General features: G+C 36.0%; 1 long non-coding RNA gene across 1 annotated transcript; it reads right to left on the reverse strand.

The window, feature by feature from the left end:
- Nucleotides 1-912: 912 nt before the first annotated feature.
- Nucleotides 913-12,579, reverse strand: LOC136846549 (uncharacterized). The gene is made up of 5 exons (XR_010855440.1): nucleotides 12,318-12,579; nucleotides 6,913-7,016; nucleotides 6,618-6,712; nucleotides 6,403-6,487; nucleotides 913-4,893 (listed from the first exon to the last, which is right to left on the reverse strand). It is a non-coding gene; the product is annotated as an uncharacterized lncRNA (long non-coding RNA).
- Between the last annotated feature and the right edge of the window lie 12,013 nt (nucleotides 12,580-24,592).

Here is a 24,592-nt window from a genome sequence, read left to right on the forward strand (position 1 = left end):
ATGAGAACACCCTCTTTGCCAAGAATGTGTTTTTCAGGTCTCGTACGATATTAAAATACTTGATATATTGCCGCTTTTTATTTAAATTCCTGTTCGTTGTACATGTTTCTCTAAATTACAAAGTACCTCTTGGTAAAAAAAAAAGATAATTTTGAGCGGAAAAAAAGAATCAACGACTTTATCAATCGGGATAGAGAAGTAATTTTACGTGCAATATACCTTACCTAAGGCTGCGTCCACACGATCGAGCTTTGTTCGACGAACTTTGTCCGATGTGACGTCAGAAGCGGAGAAACAGCGGGCAAAGTCAGACCTTTGCCCGCTTCTGACGTCATACCGGACGAAGTTCGTCGAACAAAGCTCGATCGTGTGGACGCAGCCTAAACCAGTCTTTCAGCACTTTCAAGTTGCCTTAAAAAAAATGGATTGGCTACATTTCTGGAATGACAAGGAACTGACACTGAACAATTTCTAACAGGCTGGAAGCAATATTTTTTTGATTTTTTATTTCAGTTTATCTAAAATTTCAGCTCTGGGGGGGGGTGTTGAATTCTGCAAACTAATTAGTTGGCTCAAGTTCAATAAACTTGAAGTTACCATGCTAGTTATACTTTCTAAGAATAATTTAACAGTATAATTTAAGTTTTCTAATGAAGTCTTAAAAAGGCACTAACGAGGCCTATAATTACATCTAGTTTGAAATCATTATTTCATCAAGTATTATTCTAGAGCATATACAAGGGAAAATTCTTGAATACATGGGAATTTCGACTTAAAAATAACTTAGAAAAAAATCACTTGAAGCAATGTAGTCCTTGTCATTCCAGAATTATAAAATTACTCCAAGTTAAACTTTTTGCAAACCTTAACAGCAGCAGACATAACTAAAATCTGGATTAACTTTAAACAAGGTTTTAAAGCATACACTTTTTATTCTTAAATTTGTTACTACAGTGCCGAAAATTTGTATTCACGGTATTCAAAAACAAGAGCAAAATAAGTTAGAGATCCCCACTCAACAGTGAATAGTAATGAACTTACTGAAGTACACAAGACCACCACGTTTAAACCTTTAGGAGGGCACGGCAGAACCGTGTCAAATCTCGACGATGCGTGATTAAAACCAAACCTTTTGAAGGCACAAAAGTACCTAAGACAGAAGTGTTGGAGTAATGTCAACAGAACTTTTCTCAGTTATGAAGAACGTATGCAACAAGCTACTGACAGAACGTATGCAGCAAAGTAATGAGAGAGAACGTATGCAACAAAGTAATATGAGAACGTATGCAACAAAGTAATATGAGAACGTATGCAACAAAGTAATATGAGAACGTATGCAACAAAGTAATATGAGAACGTATGCAACAAAGTAATATGAGAACGTATGCAACAAAGTAATATGAGAACGTATGCAACAAGCTAATGAGAGAACGTATGCAACAAGCTAATGAGAGAACGTATGCAACAAGCTAATGAGAGAACGTATGCAACAAGCTAATGAGAGAACGTATGCAACAAGCTAATAAGAGAACGTATGCAACAAGCTAATAAGAGAACGTATGCAGCATGCTGATACAGAACGTACGCAGCAAGCTGACAAGTGTGCAGAAGGCATGGCAACATGAGAACGAATGCAAGTTATGGCAAGACAGTCTTTATAGAATGTATGAAACAAAACCACGTAAAAGGAAAACGTGACGTATTGGTTTTGAAAACATGACAGAACAGCGCATTAAATGCTAAAACGTGTAGACTGACTGAATCTAACGAGATACTGTAAGACTGACTTTTTTTTTAAAGCAAGACAAAGGTATCTAATGGAATACATAACCTTGTGGAAGGCATGCTGCCCTAAACTGCAAAACTGCAGTATCTTAAAAATACAAAACTTAGAAAAATGATAGATACCCCCTTGCCTTACTAATTTTGCATATACTGCAAATGGGACCCCCTAAATACTCGTGGAAAGCATTGAAGAATCATTCTGAAACTGCAGTAACTTGTGTATTAGTTTTTCACGAGCCCAATAGGTGGCCTATCTCATTTTCGAAAATTTTGCAGACTCCGCAGTTTTCCACTTAGGGCAGCATGGTAGCAAGATCATGTGGAAAGCATTAAACAGACAACCCGACCAAGAACGTGTAAAAAGCATGACAAACTGATTCAAGGCGTGGAACGCATGCAAATGACACCGATTAAAAACTAGAGAGATGGCAAAACCTTGCAGGAAACGTTTGATGGAAGCTTTGTGGGACCAGAAAGTAACTGAAGGAATATGCAAAACCTGGTGAAAAACTGAAGGCAAGGCAAAGACCAGACAAAATGAGGAAAACATGACAAAGCAGTGGATAAAGGAGTGAAATTGGGAGCAAATTATAACATTACTTGGCAAAAGTATCAGCTGGACCTTGCGGGTCTAGACCGTCAAACTGAAAGGGTAATAGACGTGTTTTGTGGTAAAAATGAAAATGTTACATATTACAAGATACTGGTTTAACCCACAAATGCAATTCAGAATTCCATAGTAAAAGCAATGAGAGTTCCTTACTGGAAAAAATCAACAACTTTGCAAGACATGCTTGAAGCACTTAGAATCCACACAGCTCTATTTGAAAAAGTTGAGCAGAGGGAAATAAGAAAACCCAACAAAAAGCACAGCATTAAGCTCCATAAAGAATTTCCAGGTGGTAACATCAACGGAAACAAATCCAATAAATTACATGAATGCAGTCGACTTCCACATTTAAGATACTTAACTTAAATTCATTGAATGTTAACAGTGCGTTGCAAGTTTCAACCTTGTTTAAAGTATACAATTTACATACCAAAATTAGGGTACATCTCAATTTCCATCCAGGTAAATACAACACAACTAAAAATATTAAAAGTAAAACCACCAGGAGACGTAGCAGAAATGCATACGACATTCACAATGCACAAATGACAATTTCAGTTTTCCTGAGTTAATCTAAAGTTAAACCATAACACTAAAAAAACTATTACAATTATATTTATACATAGCCTCTTACTAAAATCTAACTAGTCGTTCCATCTTTACAAGTCTTCGAAATGACCCTTTTTGACTGGAAAATCTAAATTTGCACGCTTTGGTATTCCTTTCAATCGAAACAAAACCGACATGACCCCTGGCTATCATTTCTTCTGCCTAATCTAGAATTATAAAATCAACTCAGGCGGGCCAGCATTAAAGCACGACATGCTTTGAATATTTATGTAAACTGTAATTAAGCCCTGATTACTATGAAAGTTTAGATTACTATAAAAAATACTGTAAAACTTTAACTTAGTCACTAAATGCCAATTCTTCCCAACTCAGCTTCCAGCCTAACTCAACGAATACTCAGTGGCCCTTGATGAATTGGATATACCATTGCCAAAATAAAATAGCAGGCAGTCAATATAAAGTGCTTATTTTTCAAGATCCTGGTAATTTTTGGCATCAAACTCTGTAACCCTCTCGCTTTCACCCCTTTGATATTTGATCCAGTATCGACGCACAAACTTATCTGAACTCAGGTCAAGCTATCTTAGGATTGCTTACGTTACTTGGCACCTTTACTGTTATTAATCTTTTGATGGATTAGCAGGAAAACTAATACACGACAAACTAATACACGACAAAATACCTCTTTGATACAGGTCGTACTCTTGAAAGAATCCCCACCTGTTTTAGCTACTGAATATTTAAATATGGAGACATTAAAAATGCGTGTACACATTGCGAAAATTTACTATAGTAGTTTTAATCTACTAAGTAATGCACAGGTGTTAAAAGGCCTAATGAATAAATCTGTGAGTGATAAGGTCATAGGTTACCGGTCATATTGTATTTTGACACTAATATAAAAATAGTTCAGATACGTCCTCGAGTAATTTACCTTTGTGATATGAGCATGAAAAATTAAAAAGTTATTGGAAACTGACACTGCACTCGCTTACTGTCAACTTGAAATTATTACCTCTGTCTACCGTCACAAAAAAACTACGGGATTTGATTATCTTGCGAGAGAATGTGACATGTTACTGTTTTATAAATCACTAGTAAATGTCTAAGGAAACATTTTCTAACCCGGTTGAGATCATTTTTATACAATTTATTTACGATCTACGTACTGCATACTTGATTTGCGTGATACCTGAATCTAGTTTTTTTCAACTTCCCGAGTAACCTTATTTTATAGACAACTGGTTTTCAGTACTATATCGGAATTTCATGCTTAAATAGCAGGAAACAACCTATACCACTGTAAACAATGCTTCCAGCTTTTTATAGGTAAAGTATCTACATTCTTCAGTTGATATGGACCCCATTCCAAATTTGACAATTAGAGAAAAAATTTTAATTCTGCAAGCAATTAACTTTTTGCCTCTTAACTGGAAACAGCAAACATTTTAATGAAATCTGTGAAAGGAGCGCATCCACGAGATGCTTTTACCGCTCCGGAGTTCATTAAACCACAGTATATCCTGTGTCAAAGAGGGCATACGGAAGTGGCTGGGAAGAACAGCATCTCTAGTACTAACTTTCCATCGTTACATGTGCACATTGGATAGGCATGGCGGTTCACTTTTGGCAGAGGGAAACTTAAGCCCCTTCTGATATAGCACCATGTCAAGGCTTTCAGGCGTTGATGCTTTAAACAGGTCCTTTAAATGAGAGTTTCTTTAAATGGGAAATGGAACACTCATGTAAACTCTGGTCTTAGATATGGCAGCAATTGCAGAGGTTTCGAAGCTGCTTCGTTGTTCAGATTGATTGCAGTAAATAATTCCAATCTACTTTTGCAGTTACTTCATTAAGGTTTCTAGTTGGTAGTCCGTTGATCCAACTTATTTCGGTGACTTCAACTGTCATTCGTGATCATTCAATTCCTGCAAGTAAAATAAAATTAACCTTTAACAAATCCACAACCCAGATTCTCCACTGAAACTATGAAAAAGCATGTCAACTTGAAGCTACGATAAATTAGTTTGAGACAGCTAAGTCGAAGTTTGTTACTAAAAGTTCGAGACCAGTCAATTTTTACTTTGTAGGGCTCCGAAGAGTACTATCTAGAATGGGGTGCTAATTTACGGCAAATCTGATTTCACTTGCGTAAACCCAATTCCATAAAGTTAAAACACTAATCTTACGTTCATGGTATTACTGTTATGAATACTTAATGAATAGTTCAGATCTTAACAGGTAAAACAAGAATATACTTTCTACTGTATTACCACCACTGCACATTTATTTTAAAACTTGACTGATAAACCAATTCGCCTGGTGAGAGGGCGGGGGGGGGGTGGGGGTTGTCCATGAAAAAATAACATTTTTAAAGTACATATTTTAACTGCTGAAATGAAGTATTCATACAGTACTCTGATGCCTCATTTGCCTAACAAAGGGGCCTACCAACTAGTGCAAGTCACTCAGCAATTTAATAGCACTAGCTAGCATTTCCCTTTACCTAGATTTCAGAGTGATTAAAGCATTTTTACCATACTTACTATTTACTCATCTCCATTTCTAACCCTCTCAACCGTTTACTCAACTATTTTAGTCTATTGAAAAAAGTTAATATTTAATAAATTACAACATACAACTCTGAACTCCACGCCTTATTACGGCCACGGCTGTTAAATTACAGATGATTTCATTTAAAAAAATTGAAGCTGAGCCTATGACTCGAGGCAATTCATTCATAATTTTCTACATCCAAATGCTAGCAGTATTTGGGTTTAAAAAAACTGAATACCATTAAAATTATCACTAATCCTGAATACCATTAAAACAAAACCTACAAATCAAACCACTTTCACAAATTATCACTATACATCTTACAAGAAACTACTGATCATGTTAAATTCAGTCTGTTCAAGACAAGTGATCAAATCATCATTCACTGGAAAAAGCACAATGTTGAATGAAAATGCTATTACTCCCTCAAACAAAAATGCAACTAGTGCTTATTCTTTATACCATAAAAATGTAATTTAAAGGTAATCAGTATTATAGAATATAGAAATTAAGCCGAAGGCCAAGCGCTGGGACCTATGAGGTCATCAGTAAAAAGGTTTGAAAGGTGTAACAGGAGGAAAACCTCGCAATAGCACTTAAATTATTAGGAAAGGGTGAAAAGTAAAATGGACGAGAATATGAACGTAGGTACAGTAAAAGGAATGAAAGGGGTTGCAGCTAAGGGCCGACTAGACGCTTCAAAGAACCTCAAGTAATGCCTACGATGCACCGCATGAGGTGCACTGACGACACTATCCCCCTATGGAGAATAAACCTAATCAAAATCATGACCCTATTCCTAAGCGCTTATACCGTATGTCTTCAGTGTAATTTGAAATTATGAATTTTTTCTATGTTTCAAAACCATACTTGGAACTTACCTTTCATGAGGAAACTCTTGAAACGTGACGCACTGTGCTCATGTAACAAGCCATTAAGCATTCAAACTGGATATCAGTCTTACACCTGCAAAGATTCAGAACTAGTTAAAACTTAGAAAAGTTCCCCTTTAATCACCTGTTACAATTAAAAATAGCATTTGTCAACATTTCTGTATTATCAAAAGGTTTCATTGTGAGGTTCCCGTGAAACTTACCTTTAAGAATTCTGTAAGGAGTGTGTGATCATTCTTATAATACACAGTCCACAGAAAAGTGTCCACTGATCACTCCATAATAGTTGTCTGGATACCTGCAAATGCAATACAATTATACTCCCAATCAAGAGAAATTCGTGCTTAGTACACCTTACAGCATATGACACTTCGAGTATGGTTTCTCATCTTTGTATTTTTAAGCTATCCAACTCTGTTCTGTTCATCATGACTGGCTTATATTTCACTTTTGTGCCATAAAAACATGTGCCAATTAAAGGACGGGACAAAATATTACCAATTCACAATTTTCCCAAAAACGTCCATGCCGTTGATATTTTATCCCTGAAGTACTTTCATGTTCCATTCTTCACGAATAAGTGGCAGACGTACAGTGCTTACCTGCAAAAGAATATAGAATATTAGAAGTCCAGTATTTTTTTTTTATCAAGCCTACGGCCCTTGTTATAAAAGCGAAAGCTAGTCTAGTCGCAAAGCTTGGCAGTAATGTATAAATATCGTGTTAAGTTCTAAATTCAATTTCCAGCTCACTTCTCATTTTACAGTACAATGGACATATGGAAATTCATCTAACTGCTATTGTAAGTCTTCTGTTTAATCTCAAAATATGAAAATTAAACAAAATTACACAACTTAGAATGGCTAGTTCTAACAGGTATAGGAAACTAATGTAATGGAAAAGTGCGTCGTATTGATTACTATTACGCTGCGTTACAGCCCAATACCTTTAACTCCATAGATATCTGGCAGTTAATTCTTAATTCCTCTTTTTAAAACTAAGCAAAATTTTAAGTTAAACATGCACAGCACTGAGGATTTTTTTTTTATTTTTTCTGAACCTACATTTCCCTAATCAATTTTAAAGTACAGCACACTGATTTCAAATTTTATAACTTAAAAGTCGACACTTCAGTACCTAACTCAAGTGCACCGTCTTAATTTTTCATATTAGGCTACATACGCGAAAAAATTAACCTTACAACAATGTACTACATTGAAATTGCAGTTATATGCACTTAAGCACACTGCCTTATGCAAAAATGTGAGGCTTTCACAGACCCAGTATGGAATATTTGCAAAGTTATCAAATATTTCACGATTCATAATTGAACAAAGACATTGTAACTGTACAAGGACTTATTGTCTTAAGAATCAGATAACCTCCTTTGAATAGCATTACACTCGTTCTGTCAAATAACTGACTTTCCACCTTCCTTACCACAACATAATACTGGTATTACAACCACCACAGACCAAGTGCAACCTACAAAAAATGCTGCTACTAATCAGTATGGACTCAAAGATCACCATACCCCCTTGTGTTCAAGCTTAATGCAGCCTAAAGGCTTGGATATTTATGAATACTGTATTACTATCTGAACTAATAACCGCACCTTTCGCCAGTGCTTATGTACTGCAATGCAAGAGAATATTCCTAAGACACCCTCCAATATTAGTTTTCACTAAACTGGTTGAATGTTCTATAAACATCCTTCACGTGGCTTTCAGTCGATGGACCTTATGTATTCCGAGTACGTAGTAGTCTTAAAAGCAAAAGATTTTGGTAATCTGTTTACGAATTCACAAGTTCATTGCTTCTTGCTCAAGTAAAGCTCAAGTTTTTCATTAAAACAATATATTTATACTAAAAACATCAAAATGTTCATTGGACTGGAGTAATGATTATGTCCAAAAGGCCCTTATCTGGAAATTTCATTATTAACGGTTACGTAAATTACTACTGACAAGGGAAGATCAACCGGTCTTGGCAGATGTGGTAATGGAATGGGATATTGTCTACAAGCAACAAATAATTTCAGCAGTGTTTAAAACGCTTATGCCGAGTTTAAAAAAACTACTAAAAAATACTTCGAGTGCAATGACAGTTCCTTGGGCCTAATCAGTGGGCCAGAACAAGTTCAAAATTAAACAACCATTCCCTGCAATACCTGAAACCTGAACAGCTATCAGCTAAAACCAGTAAAATAAGCTTAAAACATCGAAAAAACTAAGACTGAACAGCCATCACATCTAAAACCAGTAAAATAAGCTTAAACACCGAAAATCTTTCTAAGCTGAACAGGTATCACAAAACCAGTAAACCCGTAACACCGTAAAACTAAGCTAAACTGTCAATAGTAGTAAAATAAGCTTAAAAACCGACAAATTTCAAGTTGAACACCTATCACTTAAAAACAGTAAGGCTTTTATCGGTCAGTAAAAGGCTTTAACATCGATAAAACTAAGACTGAACTAAAACCAGTGAAACAAGTTTAAAAACCGAAAAAACTAAGCTGAACAGCTGTCAACTAAAACCAATAAGATAAGCTTTATCAAAAAATCCTTTTTAAGTCTGAACAGCTATCAACTAAGTTTTAACAACGAAAAAACTTAAGCTGAACAGCTATCAACTAAAACCAGTAAAATTAGCTTTAACACCGAAAAAACTCAAGCTGAACAGCTATCAATTAAAACCAGTAAAATAAACCCCAAAAAAAGCTTTCCAAGACTGAACAGCTATCAACTAAAACCAGTAAAATTAGCTTTAACACCGAAAAAACTCAAGCTGAACAGCTATCAACTAAAACTAGTAATATAAGCTTTAACACCAATAAAACACCAATAAAACTAAGACTGAACTATCACAACTGAAACCAGTAAAATAGGCTTAAACACCAAAAGAAAAACTTTCTAAGACAACCGCTATCAAAACAAACCGGTAAGTTAAGCTTTAACGAAAAAACTTTCTAAACCTGAACAGCAATCACCAGTAAAATAAGCTTAAACACCGAAAAAACTAAGCTGAACAGCTACCAACTACAACCAGCAAAATAAGCTTAAACACCGAAAAAACTTCCTAAGCTGAACACCTATTACTTAAAACCAGTAAAATAAGCTTAAACACCAAGAAACTTCCTATGCTGAACACCTACTTAAAACCAGTAAAATAATCTTAAACACCATAAAAACTTCCTAAGCTTAACAGCTATCTTACCTAAAACCAGTAAAATATTCTTGAACAGCGAAAACACTTTCAAAGGCTGAACAGCTATCAACTAAAACCAGTAAAATAAGCTTTAACACCGAAAAAAATTCCTAAGCCTTAACAGCTATGACCAAAACCAGCAAAATAAGCTCGAACAGCAAAAAAACTTTCAAAGCTGAACAGCTATCATCTAAAACCAGTAAAATAAAACTGAACACCGATAAAACTTTCTAAGCTGAACAGCTATCAACTAAAACCAGCAAAGTAAGCTTAAACACCGAAAAAACTTCCTAAGCTTAACAGCTATCATACTTAAAACCAGTAAAACAAGCTCGAACAGCGAAAAAACTTTCAAAGCTGAACAGCTATCATCTAAAGCCAGTAAAATAAAACTGAACACCGATAAAACTTTCTAAGCTGCACAGCTATCAACTAAAATCTGTAAAATAAGCTTAAAACAGAAAAACTAGCTTAAAAAAATTCCTTAACTAAAACCAGCAAAATAAGCTTAAACACCGAAAAACAGACTGAACAGCTATTAGTTAAAACCAGTAAAATAAGCTTCAACACCGAAAAATCTCGGTTGAACAGCCATCAACTAAAACCGGTAAAACAAGCTTAAACACCGAAAAACATACTGAAAAGTTAACTAAAATCAGTAAGTTTTACCAAAAAACTTCCTTAGACTACACAGGAATTCACTAACACCAGTCGAAAAATGTTACCAAATAAACCACCACATTCCAGCTTCCGATCAACATTAAAAACTTAGGTACTGATACTAGACTACGGAAGGCAAGGCTAATTCCAACAAAATTCTCCATGCGCTACTTCAATAATGAGCATCACTAAAAATTACTTAGAAAATGCCGTTGGCAAGACCTCATTTGCGTTCATTCCTCCAGCAGAAAGGAGTCAATTTTAAAAAATCGTACATGCTAATTCTAGCAACTTGGGGAAACCACTCCCTACTTTCGCTTTAGCAACAAATTCCTATCAAACCTATTAAAGTATATATATTAAACTACACTTTCCTCTGCTTATTTCCTTCAGGGATGGGATCGTTATCTTTAGGCTGTGCCTTTGGGCCTTGCAAGTTAACGCTGACCAACGCAGAAAATTAACATTTGCTAATAAAGACCATTAGACCATCACACAGCTAAACAGTAATTTTGTTTTATGGAATTAGAAGCAAATTTCATATCTCGACAAACCACACGTGCAAGAACCATTACACTTCGTAAAACTTTTGCAAACAGATCACCTGTCGAACATTCATTTTAAATATTTTTACCAAATATTTAAAATTAAAGTTTTCGCACCTGAACCCGGGGTCTAAAACACGGCACCTGAACCCGGGATCTAAAACACGGCACCAGAACCCGGGATCTAAAACACGGCACCAGAACCCGGGGTCTAAAACACGGCACCAGAACCCGGGGTCTAAAACACCGCACCAGAACCCGGGGTCTAAAACACCGCACCAGAACCCGGGGTCTAAAACACGGCACCAGAACCCGGGGTCTAAAACACGGCACCAGAACCCGGGGTCTAAAACACGGCACCAGAACCCGGGGTCTAAAGCACGGCACCTGAACCCGGGGTCTAAAGCACCGCACCTGAACCCGGGGTCTAAAACACCGCACCTGAACCCGGGGTCTAAAACACCGCACCTGAACCCGGGGTCTAAAACACCGCACCTGAACCCGGGGCCCAAAACACCGCACCTGAACCCGGGGTCTAAAACACCGCACCTGAACCCGGGGTCTAAAACACCGCACCTGAACCCGGGGTCTAAAACACCGCACCTGAACCCGGGGTCTAAAACACCGCACCTGAACCCGGGGTCTAAAACACCCCACCTGAAATCGGGGTCTAAAACACCGCACCTGAAATCGGGGTCTAAAACACCGCACCTGAAATCGGGGTCTAAAACACCGCACCTGAAATCGGGGTCTAAAACACTGCACCTGGAAATCGGGGTCTAAAAACACCGCACCGAAATCGGGGTCTAAAACACCGCACCTGAAATCGGGGTCTAAAACACGGCACCTGAACTCGGGGTCTAAAACACGGCACCTGAACTCGGGGTCTAAAACACGGCACACGGCACCTGAACTCGGAGTCTAAAACGCGGCACACGGCACCTGAACTCGGGGTCTAAAACACGGCACACGGCACCTGAACTCGGAATCTAAAACACGGCACACAACACCAAAACTCGGAATCTAAAACACGGCACACGGCACCTGAACTCGGGGGTCTAAATCACGGCACACGGCACCTGAACTCGGGGGTCTAAATCACGGCACACGGCACCTGATCTCGGGGTTCTAAATCACGGCACACGGCACCTGAACTTGGGGTCTAAATCACTGGTACACAGCACCTGAACTTGGGGTCTAAAACACTGGCATACGGCACCTAAACTTGGGGGTCTAAAGCACGGCACACGGTACCTGAACTGTCTAAAACATGGCACCTAGACTTAGATCTAAAGCACAGCACTAAACTCGGTTGTAGACAACACCCAAACATTTAAAACAGCACCTAAAATTCAGATCTAAAAGTCTTAGAACTTAAGTTTAGGTTTAGAAAAAGGAATTATGCTATTGCAAGTTGAATACCAAAATCTGTAAGTCATGAGCCCTCTTTAACGAAACCCCAAATTTTACGAAACCACATCTTCGTCTTACCATCAAGAATTCCAAAACTGGAGTTCACCTCATACTCTTCGTATACTTCGAGCTCTTCACTTTAACACTTTCCTGAATTTAATTCAGTTTAGCTTGAATATGCACCTTCCCAAAAGCTTGCCCAACACGTAAAAGCACTTCAACCCCACCATATCCATGGTTCACAAAACATAGAACTCACAATTCACATAACCTCTCACACATTCGTCTTTCTAGATCAAACTTTTGGGGTCAAAGAGCCGTTATATCCAGAAAAGACTGCGTTGTAAACTAGTACAAGGATACGAGAACAAGGGAGTAAGATAGTCTATTCTTCATCGCCCTTGAAAACCGAGTGGCGCCATCTGTTATTTAGTAGGGAAGCCAAGTACAGCCATCTATGATTCTTTTCTTCATCGTCCTTGGAAACCAAGTTGCGCCATCTGTTATTTGGTATGGAAACCAAGTACTGTCATCTATGATTCTTTTCTTCGTCGTCCTTGGAAACCAAGTTGCGCCATCTGTTATTTGGTATGGAAGCCAAGTACTGTCATCTATGATTCTTTTCTTCGTCGTCCTTGGAAACCAAGTTGCGCCATCTGTTATTTGGTATGGAAGCCAAGTTCTGTCATCTATGATTCTTTTCTTCATTGTCCTTGGAAACCAAGTTGCGCCATCTGTTATTTGGTATGGAAGCCAAGTTCTGTCATCTATGATTCTTTTCTTCATCGTCCTTGAAACCAAGTTGCCATCTGTTATTTGGTATGGAAGCAAGTTCTGTCATCTATGATTCTTTTCTTCATCGCCCTGGAAACCAATTTAAGCCATCTGTTATTTGGTATGGAAGCCAAGTACTGTCATCTATGATTCTTTTCTTCGTCGTCCTTGGAAACCAAGTTCGCCATCTGTTATTTGGTATGGGAAGCCAAGTACTGTCATCTATGATTCTTTCTTCGTCGTCGCCTTGGAAACCAAGTTGCGCCATCTGTTATTTGGTATGGAAGCCAAGTACTGTCATCTATGATTCTTTTCTTCGTCGTCCTTGGAAACCAAGTTGCGCCATCTGTTATTTGGTATGGAAGCCAAGTTCTGTCATCCATGATTCTTTTCTTCATCATCCTTGGAAACCAAGTTGCGCCATCTGTTATTTGGTATAAAAGCGAAGTTCTGTCATCTATGATTCTTTTCTTCATCGTCCTTGGAAACCAAGTTGCGCCATCTGTTATTTGGTATGAAAGCCAAGTTCTGTCATCTATAATTCTTTTCTTCATCGTCCTTGGAAACCAAGTTGCGCCATCTGTTATTTGGTATGGAAGCCAAGTACTGTCATCTATGATTCTTTTCTTCGTCGTCCTTGGAAACCAAGTTGCGCCATCTGTTATTTGGTATGGAAGCCAAGTACTGTCATCTATGATTCTTTTCTTCGTCGTCCTTGGAAACCAAGTTGCGCCATCTGTTATTTGGTATGGAAGCCAAGTACTGTCATCTATGATTCTTTTCTTCGTCGTCCTTGGAAACCAAGTTGCGCCATCTGTTATTTGGTATGGAAGCCAAGTTCTGTCATCCATGATTCTTTTCTTCATCATCCTTGGAAACCAAGTTGCGCCATCTGTTATTTGGTATAAAAGCGAAGTTCTGTCATCTATGATTCTTTTCTTCATCGTCCTTGGAAACCAAGTTGCGCCATCTATTATTTGGTATGGAAGCGGTATAGAAGTCAAGTTCTGTCATCTATGATTCTTTTCTTCATCGTCCTTGGAAGCCAAGTTGTGCCATCTGTTATTTGGTATGAAAGCCAAGTTCTGTCATCTATGATTCTTTTCTTCATCGTCCTTGGAAACCAAGTTGCGCCATCTGTTATTTGGTATGAAAGCCAAGTTCTGTCATCTATAATTCTTTTCTTCATCGTCCTTGGAAACCAAGTTGCGCCATCTGTTATTTGGTATGGGAGCCAAGTACTACCATCTATGATTCTTTTCTTCATCGTCCTTGGAAGTCAAGTGGCGCCATCTGTTATTTAGCATTCCAAAGACTGCAGGCATCAAGGAAGGACGTGTTCCCACCGTTGTAGTTGTTTTTTGGAGTTTATTTACTGGGCAATTAGAAGGATCTGGTCGTTCATGGATGGTTTATGGCTGAGAATTTTAACAGCAGCAATATAGACTTGGATGGGGCTCGGCAGATCGTCATAATGGATTTAGATGTGTCTAGTAGCAGCGATGATGAGCAACCCTTTATCACAGTCCAAAGTAAGAAACAGAAGAAAAGGACAATGATGAGCAGTGCTGAAGAAATTATTTTTTACGAAGGCTCTACAACAAAAGAAGGTAATGTTATGAATGCAAAAGACCTCGGCTGTATTTTTCCCAAGAATGTTTTGGGCTTAATGATCAGGTTCGATGGGTAGTTCGGCTGTCCAAGTGTCATCCAGAATTTGAGGTTCTATTTAGGAAGGGAGAAACATCCCATATATTACAGTGAAGGATGAGGTAGCGGTTGGTTTTTAACAAAAGTGGCTTTGAAAAATATTGTAATGGAAAAACCAAAGGAGCCTTATGGTGTATGTACAAAGGTAATTATTTTTGACTACCCTACTTGGATCAGAAGATGTTTTAGTTGATGACTATTCATATGGCAAAGCGTAGAAAAGTTAAAGTTAATAGTGAGTATGTCCCTAAACCACAATTAATTGCACTTATTAAGGGTCCTCCAGAGAGAGTATTTATCATGCCTAGGATATAAACGTTGTTGCTGTGTACACTGACAACCTGTCATGTGTTATAAGTGCTGCAAGTGGTGTCATATGGCCTGGAAGTGCTTAAATGAGCATCGCTGTCGATTTTATAGTAAATCCCACGAGTCGAAGGTGTGTGGTGACAAAATCAAGAAAAGGGAAGTAATTTGAACCAAAATGCTGTAATTGTGGAGTGCACATAATGCCAGCTCTAGAGTGTGTCCCCGAAGGCCCAAAAGTGATCGTTCGCTTACACAAATAATGAAAATCCAAGAACTGATAGTTCTGATTTTAGTCATACTCAGGTTCCAGTGGTTATTGAGAATTTCTGGGAAAAGTGTATGGCACAGCAAAACCAAAGTTTAGTCAAGAATAAATCTCGTGAGGAGATGCAAGTTCATTATAATAGCTTTATCTCAGAATTTCGCTAAAGAGATTGAAGAACTTAAACAGGCCAAGTCAGGTATTAAGAGTACTAAGAATGGTATATATTTGCCAAATAAGGTTTTTCTTAATGAAAGGGTGACTCAAAAATGTTGAGGTTGCAGAGGTATATGATAATGGTGCTGGTGAAAGCCCAGTTGCATGCAAGGCTGGCTTGTCAGTAAATAAGCCAGATTATGTGAAAATGTGGTCGGAGATTTGACCCACATTCTTGATTCGATAATCGAATATATGGAAAGTCCAACTAATGTGCTGAAAATTAATATTCTTCATTCTGCAAGTAAGTTAAGAAAGAATATTACTCAAAATGGCACATAAACTCCATATTATATCTTGAATATAAATAGTTTAAGAAAACGAATTACTGATTTGCATGCATATACTCAGTCTACAAATGTTGATGTAATAGCTTTGCAGGAAGCAGGTAGAAACGTTTCCTCACTACAAATTAACGGTTACTATCATTTTGAATTACAAGCTGATGAATCCACAAATTGCAGAGGTTTAACAATTTACATAAAAATACTATTCCAGCATCATACTACTGTGTTAATAAAGTCAATGGTACGGAGTGTTTGGCTATTAAAGTAAAACTTCAAGATGCAGAAATTTATATTGTTAATGTTTATGTACATGCCGATTCTTTGGCTATTGAGGACTTACGTGATGTCATTTATTCTGAGGATTGTGTATTACTCGGTGATTTAAATGCTAGACATATTAATCTTGGTAGTTGCTCCCGAAATCACAATGGAATTATTTTAAATAGATTTTTAGATTCGGTTGAAAATGCGTCTGTACTTGGTAATAGTGAAGCAACACATGTTAGAGGAGGCAGGCTTGATTATGCTATCCTTTTCAATATGCCTGGAGTACAAACAGACTTCTGTTGTAACCACTTTATTAAGTGATCATTTTGCTCTTAGAATTAGTTTTTATTTAGAAAAGATTCCACTTATTAACAATAGAAATCGATATGTATTACATGATGGTCAGAAAGATGATTTATTGAGAAAGTAATGACTGGTACAAAGAGTATAAACTGTTAGGTATTGAGGATGAAAATGTTTTTCTTGATGACTTGCTAGCAGTAATAGAATCCATACTTTACAAAACCACAGAAAAAGACTAATTCTGCCAGCATTCATAAACCCAGGTATCATAATGATAAAATAGTGAAAGGTTGGAACAAGTTGCTACGAAAATGCCACAGGGAATGGTCTAAAGACCATAATAATATGCAATCTAGAGAAACGATAGTTACAGTGGCTGAGCATGCTACAGAAAAGAGGCAAAAGGTTAGAAGTGAGTATTGGGAAGGTTTTAAGGACATCTCCTTTTCAAAATCTAAGTCAAATTTGGGAAGGTGTCAATAAAGTAAGGGGAGTTAAAGAAGACTAATGCACATCCTAATGCCAAAGAAAAGCAGAGGCATTAGCTGCCAAATGGTCGTATGTCGAGCTTGGATTCTCTCCTCGACATATACGGGAAAGTTTTAGGAAGCTACAGAAACAAAGACACAGGCTAGTTTGTATGCAGAAGAACTTAATGGATGACACTTGTATTCCTTTCTCTAGGGATGAAATGTTGAATTGTGTTAAGAAGGGGAAATCAACAGCTCCAGGTAAAGATGGCATAACATATGATGTTATAAACTGTCTTATAACAATGGAGGACAGTCCTCTTTAGCGTTATTTAATCTATCATACAGTAATGGTCGCTTGCCTGTTAAATGGAAAATTGCCCTTATGATACCTGTACTTAAGGGAAATGATGATCATAGATCTATCTCATTGACTTCTTGTTTATCAAAACCATGGAACGTATGGTTCTAAATAGGCTATTGTATAAAGTTGACGGGCTCCTTTCTCCGAATCTTTATGGTTTTTAGGAACAAGAGTACCTGATTGCATATTAAAAGTGTCTTAGTACTGCTCTGTGTCAACTGCAGAATGTTTTAGATTTAAAGAGAGCCTTTGATAAAGTCAATATGATGTGATATTGAGTGTCTTGCTAAAAGGCAAGTTACTGACTTGGATTTCACAATATTTGAGTAACAGGGGAAACTGTTATGTTCCAGGTTACGAATCAACTGAAAAGTATTTTGAACTTGGTACCTGCAAGGGGGTGTGCTCAGCCCATGCTATTTAATATATTAATGGATGAAATTGCAAGTTACGAATTTCATGAAAATTCATTACAAGTAATCATGTATGCAGATGATATTCTCATACAATGTACATCAGAGGAGACTTTGAGTATTGTGTTGGCTGAAATATCAGATCTTTGTATATCTTTTTGGTTCTGTGGTGAATGAAAGCAAAAAACAAAATATCAATCACGAATGGTAAGTGATGAAACATTCTGGCTGAATGGAGTTAAACTAGAAAGAGTAAAGTTATAAATACTTGGGTATGTATATCGGTTTTGGTAAGATAAGGATCAAATTACCTATGTGAAGAATATTTGTATATCCCGGCTTAAGCCTTTACGTGTATTGTCAAATTATGGTAACGGTGTAGGTATTCCAATATTAAGGTCTGTATATCTTTCCACTATTAGAAGTATCATAGACTACTCGGCTCCAGTTTTATGTTTGTTATACAGATAAAGATCTTGGCCCTTGGAATTGTTGCAAAATGAAGCAATGAGGGTAATATTAGGTTGCCTTAGAACTGCAAGGATTGAAATAATGCGAATGGAGTTGAATTTGCAAAGTGTCACCAAAGAATAAGAGAGGTAGCAGCTCCTCATTTATAAGAATGATTAGACAAAATGATAGGCATCTCAAAACTATTGTAAATAGATATGTGACAGGCGTTCCAGGATTCTTCAGACTGAAATGAATATTCACGCCGAAGGCTTTGTAAAATATTGAGTGACTATAATGTTTTTGGTTTCTGTGTACCTTTTGCCTAATACACGCCCAATAAAACCTTGGATTACTGAGAAAGTAGATATAAGTATAGAACAACTTGATATGAGAAAAGAGACAAACAATCCCCATGAACTTAGACAGCTGTTTTTGGAGAAGATATCTCAGTACCCTAGGATATGGTGATTCAAGGTATTGTGATGGTTCTGTCACTGAAGTCGAGCTGGTCTTGGTGTTGTAATTAGAGAATATTTTGAATTTGGTATTAGCACAGAGGAGAGAATATCTAAACGTATTGGCGATCACAGCTCATCTACCACTGCTGAGCTGTTTGCTATTTATGAGTGTCTGAAATTTGGAATAAATATGGGAAAATCTATAATAGGCTTTGTTGATAGTCAGAGTGCTCTTTTTGGCTTTTAAATGCCAAAGTACCTTCTGATGATGGAATAGTTACCAAATGCAAAGAGTACGTTTCGATATAAAAGCGTCAGGCTACAGTGTAAATTTGTCTGGATACCATCACATTGTGGTATATATTTTAATGATGTTGCTGATGAATTAGCTAAACAAGGTGCAATAAAGAATCTATAGAATATGCCACTTCAGTTAGTATGAGGAAAATAAAGTCACACATGGCAAGAGTATGGGAAGGATGGAATATTGACAAGGCTAGGGGCAATCATGAGTAATGGCAGTAACAGTATGTCTCATTATGATTATATTAGTAACAATACACGTTTTACTTATGGGAAGTCTTCAGCTAAATGTGATGGAATTCTTATGAGACTTAAACTAGGCTATAAATACTATTGGGAATACAAGAATGGAGAGGGAACCCCATAAATATTGCCAGACGCTGCAAATTGCACACACTGCACCATTACATTATGGAATGTAGTTCTTTGGCAGAATTTTGAAATCTTATAATAATTGTTTTGAGCAAATGGTGTGTTTTTTCATTAATAATTTGTACAAGAATATTGGCAAAAATTTAAAAACATTGACATAAGGGAATTAAAATTGATAAATTACTTTATTACATTGTTTTTGTTTGTCGTAATATTATATACAACTGTGTTCTAAGAAAATGTCTTACTTGGAATTTGTTGTGAAATGGAGGTGGTTATTTTCTGTATATTAAAATAATTATTCTCCCTTTATGTAAAAAGGGGTATAAAATGTATTTTATGTAAATAAAATTTTTGTTATTTCCAACATTTAAGTCGATTTGAAGTGCATTGTAGCATTCAGTTCAATTATAACAGATGCATTAGGTTTTAGTCTATTTCTATTGAAATTGTGGACCTTGCTAGAATGTCTGTTGTATGAAAATTATAGATATGATTAAGTATTATGTAATTCTGATTTTGTGAAAGTCTCATAAGGTTTGTGTTAATCACTTTTGTAATTTCCTGAAATTTATGTAGAAAGCCTTTCAAATTGTTAAAACTGGTTGTAACGTCATTTATTTTTTTTGAGTGGGCTGTCTAGCAAGACTAACAGCTCCTTTTGACGCCTTTTTCTTTCTTTATGTCAATAAATTTTTTGAATTTGAATTTGAATTTGAATTCTTTTAATCATCGTCCTTGGAAACCAAGTTGCGCCATCTGTTATTTGGTATGGAAGCCAAGTACTGCCATCTATGTTTCTTTTCTTCATAGCCCTTGGAAACCAAGTGGTGCTATCTGTTATTTAGGATGGAAGCCAAGTACTGCCAGCTATGTTTCTATCTAGATATCCGAAGGAAAATGTTATACACTTTTACTGTGATGGGTCTGTAAATGGAAATAGAGCAGGTTCTGATGTAGTGATAAGAGAATTTTTTGAATATGGTATAAGTGTTGAAAAAAGATTATCTAAAAGAATTGCTGATAGGAGCTCATGCATGACAGCAGAACTTTATGCTATATATATTGGACTTGAATATGCACTAGAAAAGAAGAAAAGTGTTTATGGTTTTGTTGACAGTCAAAGTGCTCTATTTGCTTTAAATAGTAAAATGACTACTGATGATTTAGTTTTAAGTTGTAGAAAATGTATACACAAATTAAATTCATTTGAGTGTGAGGTGAGTTTCATGTGGATACTGTCTCATTGCGATATCTATTTTAATGAAGTTGTTGACAGTTTGGCTAAGAATGGATGTGACAAGGAAATTATAGAAATTATCATTGTACATTAAGCATTGCTAGAATAAAATCTGAAATAAGAAGAGTGAGGAAGCAGGGAGTTTGACGTGCACGTATGATACTGAATAATGGCAGTAGGAGCATGAAACATTACGATGTTCTCATGAATAACACTAGTTTTATTTATGGTAGAGTCAATTGATATGATTCTTTTATGATGAGGTTACGGTTTGGTTATAGATATATTTGGGAGTACAATGAGGACTCTGAAGGAATGGTTTGCAAATTATGTAGTAATGTAAAGTCACATACTTTGAATCATTATATAATGGAATGTAATGGTTTGGAAGAATTCAGAGATAGCAATGTAAATTATATGTCTGAGATGGTTTGTTATATGGTATATAACAATATGGTTAAAAGAATATTAGATAAGTTTACAAAGTTCGACATACGTTATTAAATATTTTTGCTCAATGCCTGATAACTATTAATGATTTTACAACATTTGTAAATAAATCAGTTTTATTATGATTGTGTAAATACTGTTGAGTGGGCTTGTCAGCATGCTGACATGCTCCTTTTGATGTATTAATGTCAATAAATATTTTGAATTTGAATTTGAATTTGAGCTATGTTTCTTTTCTTCATAGCCCTTGGATATCAAGTGGTGCCATCTGTTATTTAGTAAGGAGGCCAAGTGGCGCCATCTGTTATTTAGTATGGAAGCCAAGTACTGCCATCTATGATTATTTGCACTTACTTTGTGACATGTTATTTGTATTTCTCGACGTTTTAATTTGAAAATGACCACTTGTTAATGAATAAAGCACACAACTGCTCAGGAAAGTCACGTATATTAAACACAACATACCCAAAATCTTAGTTTTTTAAAGAGTTAAATTTTACTGATATTATTATATTTCGTCAAAATCGTTGTTGACAAAAAAACATTTTCAGAATAGTACGACGCCTCACTTTTATCTTCTTTAAAAAGAAAAAAATCGGAGAAAAGCTGTACCACACAATAAAAGTTAGTAGTCGTACACAATATCTTTGATTTAATATATCGTAAAGCACAACCGAACAAAAACAATTTTATGTAAATAACAAATACTTGCCAACGCAGGGTATGATCAAGAACCGTTTCTTTAGATCGCGGTGCTAAACGAGAATGTGACCTCACCTTGGGTAACCTTGCCTCGGGTTACCTAGCACTGGGTTACCTCACCTGGGATTACCTCACTCTGGGTTATCTGGTGGGATTACAAGTCGCTATTGTGACGATGATGCAAACCCACCGGTTAAAAGCGTTGCCCTTGTCACTAACAAGAATAGAAAAAAAAAATGGATGATAAATGGAAATACGAAATAAAAAAATTCATTTACTGGACCGTCAGGATACGCATGTAATCAAATATAAAAACATAAGGAATAAATATCACTGGAAAAAGGTGGTATAAAATGAAACAAAGGTCATATTCCCATTTATAGCATACTGAACCTATTTCGTTTTATTCGGAAAACTACGAATACATATTGGCAAAAAAAAAAATGAAATTTGCAGAAAAACAGAAGAGTACTTTGAGTGACTGGGAAAAAAAAGTTAAATAAAAAATAAATGAAAAATATTCCTTGTCCGTATGCATAACGAGATACAATTTGTGTTTCACGCCAGAACTGAAGTCGTATACACGTAATACATTTTAATAAAATGAAGTTACATGAATGTAGTATTGATAAGGTATACGAATTTAGGTTCTCGCATGAAGGGTATGTATATTCCAAATAACAGAATGAATTATTGATTGCAGGACTGTGTTATTTACGAAATATGCTAATTAGGGACAGTAACATAAATACCGGCCCGCTGTTTACAAACAACAGGAAGTTCATCAGTATTCCTTATCAGTAATAATTATTAAACACTAAGAGGTAAGCGCAATATTCATAAAGGCTGTGTTCATTTAACCGTGTCTAGAAACTCGGAATGCCCCGCTCTGGTGCTGGAATTCAATAATTATTAATATCTCGTGAACTTTTTCTCCGAATACATATCAGCATCTGAATTATGAATTGATGTAAGATCAGAGGAATTATAAACATATCAGTGACCGTTTCATTTATGGAAATGCTACTCTTGCGTGTTCGTACACAAACCTCACACACGCAGTCAGAGTGTATATATATATATATATATATATATATATATATATATATATATATATATATATATATATATATATACCCATCTCTATCTCTCTCTCTCTCTCTCTCTCTCTCTCTCTCTCTCTCTCTCTCTCTCTCTCTCTATATATATATATATATATATATATATATATATATATATATATATATATATATATATATATACGAGAAGTTAAGAGGGCATTGTATTATTAGAATTATATATATATATATATATATATATATATATATATATATATATATATATATATGTGTGTGTGTGTATATGTGTGTGTGTGTGTACGTTTACCTGTACGAAACATTCACGTATTTACGTAAACTCAACACATGCATATTCATTGCAAACTTAAAACCCGGAAAGGAGGTAATGAATTCCAACAGCAGTAATGGAATAAATACACCAATAGCGACCAAATACATTTTTATGTATTTTTGTTGTAGGCATTAAGCCTCGCTCTGTCGAATAACTATTTCCGTTCCTTTCCTCCTCCCCCCAAAAAGCGATTTTGGAAAATACTGAAACCTCTCTCGCCGTCGTTCTGACGTAATAAACAGTCATGAATTACGACAATCACGAAATTTCCCAAGCAACGAGAATCTCGCAGACCACGTAATTGCTCCTGGACTTTGAGCGGATGAGCCGTTCGCCAAGAAATTATGTCAGCTTCGAATGCAATTTTTTTTTTATTCGGTGTCAAATGGTCAATACTTCGCTTCGGGAAGTGGTTGGTATTTTTCTTTTTTATTTATTTTTTTCATTTTCACATGGAACTAAGGTGTTTGGCAATGCAGAAAGGGACTAAGGATTTTAATAACATCAGTTTTAACACACACACATACATATATTATATATATATATATATATATATATATATATATATATATATATATATATATATATATATATATATATATATATATATATATATATGTGTGTGTGTATGTATGTATGTGTTTGTGTGTGTACATATATGTGTGTATGTTTTGTGTGTGTGCATAATAAATAAATGAATATATATATATATATATATATATATATATATATATATATATATATATATATATATATATATATATACGTGAGTCAGAAATTTATTTCTGTTATGTGATGTTGATGATTTATACAGAAGGGTAATTTTGAATGAAATGTTGTCTATTGGGTCATTGCTGAGTCGGGGAAGTTGGGGAAACTGGTATGCAAGCAGTTAGCTTGCCCAGGTAATTCTTGGTGCAGCTGCTCTCAGGTTCCAAATCTTTTAGACTTGTAGGGGCTCCAGTGGTAACGCTTTCTGCTTTCCACCTGAGAGACTGATCCTCGACGAGTCAGAAATTATATATATATATATATATATATATATATATATATATATATATATATATATATATATATATATATATATATATATATATATATATATGATATATATATGAATATATGGCATACAACACATACACCCACATTGCGCACCACACAATATATATATATATATATATATATATGAACTGACAGGCTGCCAACGGGTAACCCCACAGCACCCCTCAAAAATTAATTAGCGCTCACACGCATACAGGCTGCCTTTAATAATAATAATAATAATAATAATAATAATAATAATAATAATAATAATACATTAAATGCTGCGTTTGGTAAAACGGCGCTAGAAGCAGAAGGACTAGCTAGTTATTATAAGTCTTTTATGCATGGTTAGCTGTTTAATGATTCCCCCTTTTGTCTGTTGTCTGTCTGTCTGTCTATCCCCACATATATACATGTACTTAGTTAGGGTAAGACAGGCTTGGTTATATTAGTTCTTCCCACCCCTCTATTTGCCTAGGTCTGCTTGCCTGTCTGCCGCTCCATGCAAAAGAGTATAAACGGGCCTCTCTCTCTCTCTCTCTCTCT

This window comes from Macrobrachium rosenbergii, chromosome 15 (assembly GCF_040412425.1).
Source record: "Macrobrachium rosenbergii isolate ZJJX-2024 chromosome 15, ASM4041242v1, whole genome shotgun sequence".
In the NCBI taxonomy this organism is placed as follows: Eukaryota; Metazoa; Arthropoda; class Malacostraca; order Decapoda; family Palaemonidae; genus Macrobrachium; species Macrobrachium rosenbergii.